Here is a 7,667-nt window from a genome sequence, read left to right as displayed (position 1 = left end):
TGAAACTGAGCTAATCCTTCTCTGTCCGTGTCTGATCTAGGTAAACACCTTGACCAAACCCCGTGGTCTTCCTCAATAATGAAGGTTTCTGGTTTGCTAAGTTAATTTATTCAATTTCTTTATTGCTCTAAATCGAAATGTTTTTTTGCCTATTTTTCTTGTCTGTCTGGATAACGCATAGATGGTGGACACTCTATTCCTAGTATTTACGGAATGTCTGTCTCTTACCAACTCAATACCGTTGTGAATAGAACTTGGCTGTTTTAAATGTAGTATATTATGAAATAAAACAAGCATTTTTTTTCCACTTATCTTGTCGAGTCATGACCAACCAAGAACATTGCATGACTGCAACAGAAGAACCATATCTCCACTTTAAACTTCTTATAGCTGCAATCCCGTCACCGGGATCGATATGACAGCAGCCAGTGACAGTGCAGGGCGCCAAATTCAAAAAACAGAAATCTCATAATTAAAATTCCTCAGACATTCATGTGTCATATATAATTTTAAAGGTAATCTTGTTGTTAATCCCACCAAAGTGTCCGATTTCAAATAGGCTTTTCAGCGAAAGCACTATAAACGATTATGTTAGGTCACCACAAAACCACAATAAGCACAGCCATTTTTCCAGCGAAAGATAGCTTTCACAAAAACCAGAAATAGAGATAAAATTAATCACTAACCTTTTATATATTATTGATTATATTGATTCTTCATCTACTATAGTCCCACAACATTTCTATGTATTATATTTAAATGGTTTTAAAATGTTTAAATGTATATATTGTGAGGTACAGCAGGTCAACCACCAGGGGGAGACTCCTCGAGGCCTGGTAACAGATGGAGTATACATCACGAAGCGATGTCTCCATCTGCTGGACGTGCCAGGACTAATTGGGGGCTGATTGGAAGCTGGTGAGTAATCAAGGGCGGATTGTTCACCAGCTGTGCGAGGCCCATAAAGCTGCCAGAAGGGCAGTATACAGGAAGGGAGGGGGAAGAAAGGATTCCCGTGTTATATCATATCATATCAAATCAAATGTATTTGTCACATGGTTAGCAGATGTTAATGCGAGGGTAGCGAAATGCTTGTGCTTCTTGTTCTGACAATGCATTAGTAACCAACGAGCAATCTAACCTAACAATTTCACAACAGCTACCTTATACACACAAGTGTAAAGGGATGAAGAATATGTACATAAAGATATATAAATGAGTGATGGTACAGAACGGCATAGGCAAGATGCAGTAGATGGTATCAAGTACAGTATATACATATGAGATGAGTAATGTAGGGTATGTAAACATTATATTAAGTGGCATTGTTTAAAGTGGCTAGTGATACATGTATTACATAAAGATGGCAAGATGCAGTAGATGGTATAGAGTACAGTATATACATATGATATGCGTAATGTAGGGTATGTAAACATATTAAGTGGCATTGTTTAAAGTGGCTAGTGATACATTTTTTACATGTATGGCAGAAGCCACTCAATGTTAGTGGTGGCTGTTTAACAGTCTCTCGGTCCCTGCTTTGATGCACCTGTACTGACCTCGCCTTCTGGATGATAGCGGGGTGAACAGGCAGTGGCTCGGGTGGTTGTTGTCCTTGATGATCTTTATGGCCTTCCTGTGACATCGGGTGGTGTAGGTGTCCTGGAGGGCAGGTAGTTTGCCCCCGGTGATGCGTTGTGCAGACCTCACTACCCTCTGGAGAGCCTTACTGTTGTGGGCAGAGCAGTTGCCATACCAGGCGGTGATACAGTCCGACAGGATGCTCTCGATTGTGCATCTGTAAAAGTTTGTGAGTGCTTTTGGTGACAAGCCAAATTTCTTCAGCCTCCTGAGGTTGAAGAGGCGCTGTTGCGCCTTCTTCACCACGCTGTCTGTGTGGGTGGACCAATTCAGTTTGTCTGTGATGTGTACGCCGAGGAACTTAAAACTTTCTACCCTCTCCACTACTGTCCCGTCGGTGTGGATAGGGGGGTGCTCCCTCTGCTGTTTCCTGAAGTCCACGATCATCTTCTTTAATTTGTTGACGTTGTGTGTGAGGTTATTTTCCTGACACCACACTCCGAGGGCCCTCACCTCCTCCCTGTAGGCCGTCTCGTCGTTGTTGGTAATCAAGCCTACCACTGTAGTGTCGTCTGCAAACTTGATGATTGAGTTGGAGGCGTGCATGGCCACGCAGTCGTGGGTGAACAGGGATTACAGGAGATGGCTCAGAACGCACCCTTGTGGGGCCCCAGTGTTGAGGATCAGCGGGGTGGAGATGTTGTTACCTACCCTCACCACCTGGGGGCGGCCCGTCAGGAAGTCCAGTACCCAGTTGCACATGGCGGGGAGCTTGATGACGAGTTTGGAGGGTACTATGGTGTTAAATGCTGAGCTGTAGTCGATGAACAGCATTCTCACATAGGTATTCCTCTTGCCCAGATGGGTTAGGGCAGTGTGCAGTGTGGTTGCGATTGCGTCGTCTGTGGACCTATTGGGGCGGTAAGCAAATTGGAGTGGGTCTAGGGTGTCAGGTAGGGTGGAGGTGATGTGGTCCTTGACTAGTCTCTCAAAGCACTTCATGATGACGGAAGTGAGTGCTACGGGGCAGTAGTCGTTTAGCTCAGTTACCTTAGCTTTCTTGGGAACAGGAACAATGGTGGCCCTCTTGAAGCATGTGGGAACAGCAGACTGGGATAAGGATTGATTGAATATGTCCGTAAACACACCAGCCAGCTGGTCTGCGCTTGCTCTGAGGATGCGGCTGGCGATGCCGTCTGGGCCTGCAGCCTTGTGAGGGTTAACACGTTTAAATGTTTTACTCACATCGGCTGCAGTGAAGGAGAGTCCGCAGGTTTTGGTAGCGGGCCGTGTCAGTGGCACTGTATTGTCCTCAAAGCGAGCAAAGAAGTTGTTTAGTCTGTCTGGGAGCAAGACATCCTGGTCTGCGACGGGGCTGGTTTTCTTTTTGTAATCCGTGATTGACTGTAGACCCTACCACATACCTCTTGTGTCTGAGCCGATGATTTGCGACTCTACTTTGTCTCTATACTGACGCTTAGCTTGTTTGATTGCCTTGGAGGGAATAGCTACACTTTTTCTATTCGGTCATGTTTCCGGTCACCTTGCCCTGGTTAAAAGCAGTGGTTCGTGCTTTCAGTTTCGCGCGAATGCTGCCATTAATCCACTGTTTCTGGTTGGGGAATGTTTTAATAGTTGCTGTGGGTACGACATTGCCAATGCACTTGCTAATGAACTCGCTCACCGAATCAGCGTATTCGTCAATGTTGTTGTTTGACGCAATGCGGAACATATCCCAATCCACGTGATCGAAGCAATCTTGAAGCGTCAAATCAGATTAGTCGGACCAGCGTTGAACAGACCAGCTTCCTGTTTTAGTTTCTGTCTATAGGCTGGAAGCAACAAAATGGAGTCGTGGTCAGCTTTTCCGAAAGGAGGGCCTTAAAAGCGTCGCGGAAGTTAGAATAACAATGATCCAGGGTTTTACCAGCCCTGGTAGCACAATCGATATGCTGATAGAATTTAGGGAGTCCTGTTTTCAGATTAGCCTTGTTAAAATCCCCAGCTACAATGAATGCAGCCTCAGGATATGTGGTTTCCAGTTTACATAGAGTCAAATACATTTTGTTCAGGGCCATCGATGTGTCTGCTTGGGGGGCAATATATGCGGCTGTGATTATAATCTAAGAGAATTCTCTTGGTAGATGATGCGGTCGACATTTGATTGTGAGGAATTCTAAGTCAGTTGAACAGAAGGACTTGAGTTCCTGTATGTTGTTATGATCACACCACGTCTCGTTAATCATAAGGCATACCCCCCCCCCCCCCCCCCGCCCCTTTTCTTACCAGAAAGATGTTTGTTTCAGTCCGCGCGATGCGTGAAGAAACCAGCTGGCTGTACCGACTCCGATAGCATGTCTCGAGTGAGCCATGTTTCCGTGAAGCAAAGAACGTTACAGTCTCTGATGTCTCTCTGGAATGCTACCCATGCTCAGATTTCATCAACCTTGTTGTCAAGAGACTGGACATTGGCGAGTAGTATGCTCGGGAGCGGTGCGCGATGTGCCCGTCTCCGGAGCCTGACCAGAAGACCGCTTCGTCTGCCCCTTTTACGGCGTCGTTGTATTGGTTCACCGGCTGGGATCCGATCAATTGTCCCGGGTGGTGGGCAAAACACAGGAACCGCTTCGGGAAAGTCGTATTCCTGGTCGGAAATTATGGCGAGATGATGTTGCTCTTATATCCAGTAGTTCCTCCCGACTGTATGTAATAAAACCTAAGATTACCTGGGGTACCAATGTAATATATATATTTGACGGTTGCAGAGGTAACAAGACGGAGTTCAGTTTTGTGCCCGACAGGATACAGCCAGATCCGGAACCCCAAAGACGGCATCCCGGAGAGGGTCTCATGGGGGAGACCTATCCTTTTCTTTTTGATCTATTATTTAAATAAACACCCTTGAATCTGAGCTAATCCTTCTCTGTCCGTGTCTGATCTGGGTAAACATCTTGACCAAACCCCGTGGTCTGCCTCAATATTGAAGGTTTCTGGTATGCTAAGTTAATTTACGGAAAAGCAAACCATGCAATAATCTGAGTACGGCGCTCAGACAACAAATCAAGCCAAACAGATATCCGCCATGTTGGAGTCAACAGAAGTCAGAAATAGCATTATAAATATTCACTTACCTTTGATGATCTTCATCAGAATGCACTCCCAGGAATCCCAGTTCCACAATAAATGTTTGATTTGTTCGATAAAGTTCATCTTTATGTCCAAATACCTCCTTTTGTTTGCGCATTTAGCCCAGTATTCCAAATTCATGACGCGCGATCACTAGGAGCAGACGAAAAGTCAAAAAGTTCCATTACAGTCCGTAGAAACATGTCAAACGAAGTATAGAATCAATCTTTAGGATGTTTTTAACATAAATCTTCAATAATTTTCCAACCGGAGAATTCCTTTGTCTTCAGAAATGCAATGGAACTCAAGCTAACTCTCACGTGAACACGCATGGTCAACTCATGGCACTCTGGGAGAGACCTTACTCAATCCCCTCTCATTCGCCCCCACTTCACAGTAGAAGCATCAAACAAGGTTCTAAAGACTGTTGACATCTAGTGGAAGCCTTAGGAAGTGCAATATGACCCCATAGACACTGTGTATTCGATAGGCCAAGAGTTGAAAAACTACAAACCTCAGATTTCCCACTTCCTGGTTGGATATTTCTCAGGTTTTCGCCTGCCATATGAGTTCTGTTATACTCACAGACATCATTCAAACAGTTTTAGAAACTTCAGAGTGTTTTCTATCCAAATCTACTAATAATATGCATATATTAGCAACTGGGACTGAGTAGCAGGCAGTTTACTCTGGGCACGCTTTTCACCCAAACGTGAAAATGATGCCCCCTATCCCAAACAAGTTAACACATGAGGGGAAGAAAATGAACCAATGATATAGGTGGACTGTTTCCTGTCAGTTAGATTTGAGTGTACCCAATTCAATGCTACCTTCTTAAAACCATAATGCTTAAATTTTGTCAAAATTATTTCATGATCCACTAAGTCAAATGCAGCTCTGAAATCTAAAAATAGTACACCCACAAACTTGCCATTATCCATAGCATTGAGCCACTGGTCAGTCATGCAAACCAATGCAGTGGTAGTGGAATGGTTTTTGCGACAAGCATGCTGATTGGCTGTAATCAGATCATTATTTTCCATGTACTCCCATATTTGTCTACTCACAATACCCTCCAATATCTTACTGAGTGTAGGGAGTAGACTAATTGGTCGACTATTGGCAGGAGTAATGGGTTCTTTGCTGTCTTTCAAAATAGGACACAGTTTCGCACGCTTCCATACATTTGCAAACATCCCCTTTTCCAGTGACCAATTAAATATGTATCTCAGTGGAACTGCAATCTGGGGAGCAGCACAGCGAAGCAAAAAATTGTCCATAAGACCATAACCTGTAGATTTACCGTCAGGTAATGACTTCAATAGATTTAACACCTCCTCCACTGACACCGTTTGCAGACTAAAAGAGCAGGTCTTGTTGCTCATAATATGATCATCAATCCGTTGGACAATAGCTTGTTTGGAAGAATGTATGTTTACATTGTTGCTCAGTAAATACATTTTCTTTGTAAAAAAATCTGCAAAATGATTGGCAATATCAACTGGTTTTCTTATTATTTTCCCGTCAACCTCCACACTAGATGGGCATGATGAGATAAATGTACCAAGTAAGCCCTTAACTGTGTTCCATACCTTTTTAGAATCATTTTTACAATCAATTAAAGCATTGTTGTAAAATAACTTTTTTTTCTTTCGATTCAATTTAACTGCATAATTACGTAATGTTCTATAATTCTGTTCATCAATTTCTAAATTTCTAAATTTGACCTCACCCAGTTCATCATCAATCCATGGAGATGGACGAGCACCAACTGTACTCTTTCTTATAGGAGCATGATGGTCCATTACCTCAGTGAGCAAATCAATAAAACATTCTGTAGCGTGATTTAGTTCATCCCTTCATTCTTTGGAACCTTAGTGTTCATGGTTATGACCACAATATTATGGTCTGTCCAGCCCACTGGCATTGCTCTGGCTTTTAAGCATTGCAATGGTAAATTACAGAAAATCAGATCAATGCATGTGTCTGAACGATGACCCAACTTAATTGAGTATCATTAACCATTTGTTTCAAACCACAATTCTCGGCATATCTCATCAATTTTGTTCTATTCAAATTATTGTGATCCTTCCAATTTATATTAAAATCACCCAAGATAAATACATCTCTGTTGCTATCTGTGGCCTGGTCAAACCCAGTACATAAGTCATCCAAATAGGACACCTTGGAGCAAGGAGGTCTATACACACATCCCACCAATATGGCTGCCTGGTGAGGCAGATGTACTTGAGCCCATAGTGCTTCTACTTGACATACATTAAGGTCATCCCTCCTCTTAAAATGTATATGATTCTGAATATACAGTGCTACACCCCCACCATTCCTATTCATATCCCTTCTCAGTAGACTATATCCATGAATGTTCATTTGCCCATCATTTACAGACGCATCTAAATGCGTTTCGGTCATGGGATTTTTTCTTCTCCTTTCATTGATCTCGGTGGGAAAGTGATCATTCATTCCAAAATCAGTGTTTCTGAGTTCTCTGCCCATGTTCTTCGTCATTCCCTTTTGCTTAAATTTGTCAAAACATGCAAAAATAGCCCGTGGCCTATTTCCAGAGGCCCTACCTATTCTATGGACTCTGGAGAAAGTGACATTACGCACAACATCAGTGGGCAGTTTTAGTTGAGTTGACATAAAGTCTCGGACTATGTCCTCATTCTCCGGTATCCCTGAAAATATTAGATTGTCCCGCATTGATCGACACTGTACATCAAGCAAGGTTTCTTTAAGATGTTTGTTCTCCCTTTGCACCACCTCCACCTTGCCATGAATAGAGTCTACAGTACCTTTCAGCGCCGTGTTCTCTTTCCTTAGATCATCAATCTGACGTTGAATGAATTCTAGACTAGCACATAATACATTAATGTCCTCTCGTAATATATCCAAGATATCAAGTTTGGCAAGCCTTTCATTGATGGATTTTAACAAGTCAA

This window comes from Salvelinus alpinus, chromosome 2 (genome assembly GCF_045679555.1).
Source record: "Salvelinus alpinus chromosome 2, SLU_Salpinus.1, whole genome shotgun sequence".
Classification (NCBI taxonomy): Eukaryota; Metazoa; Chordata; class Actinopteri; order Salmoniformes; family Salmonidae; genus Salvelinus; species Salvelinus alpinus.
Note: the sequence above shows the minus strand (reverse complement) of the source record.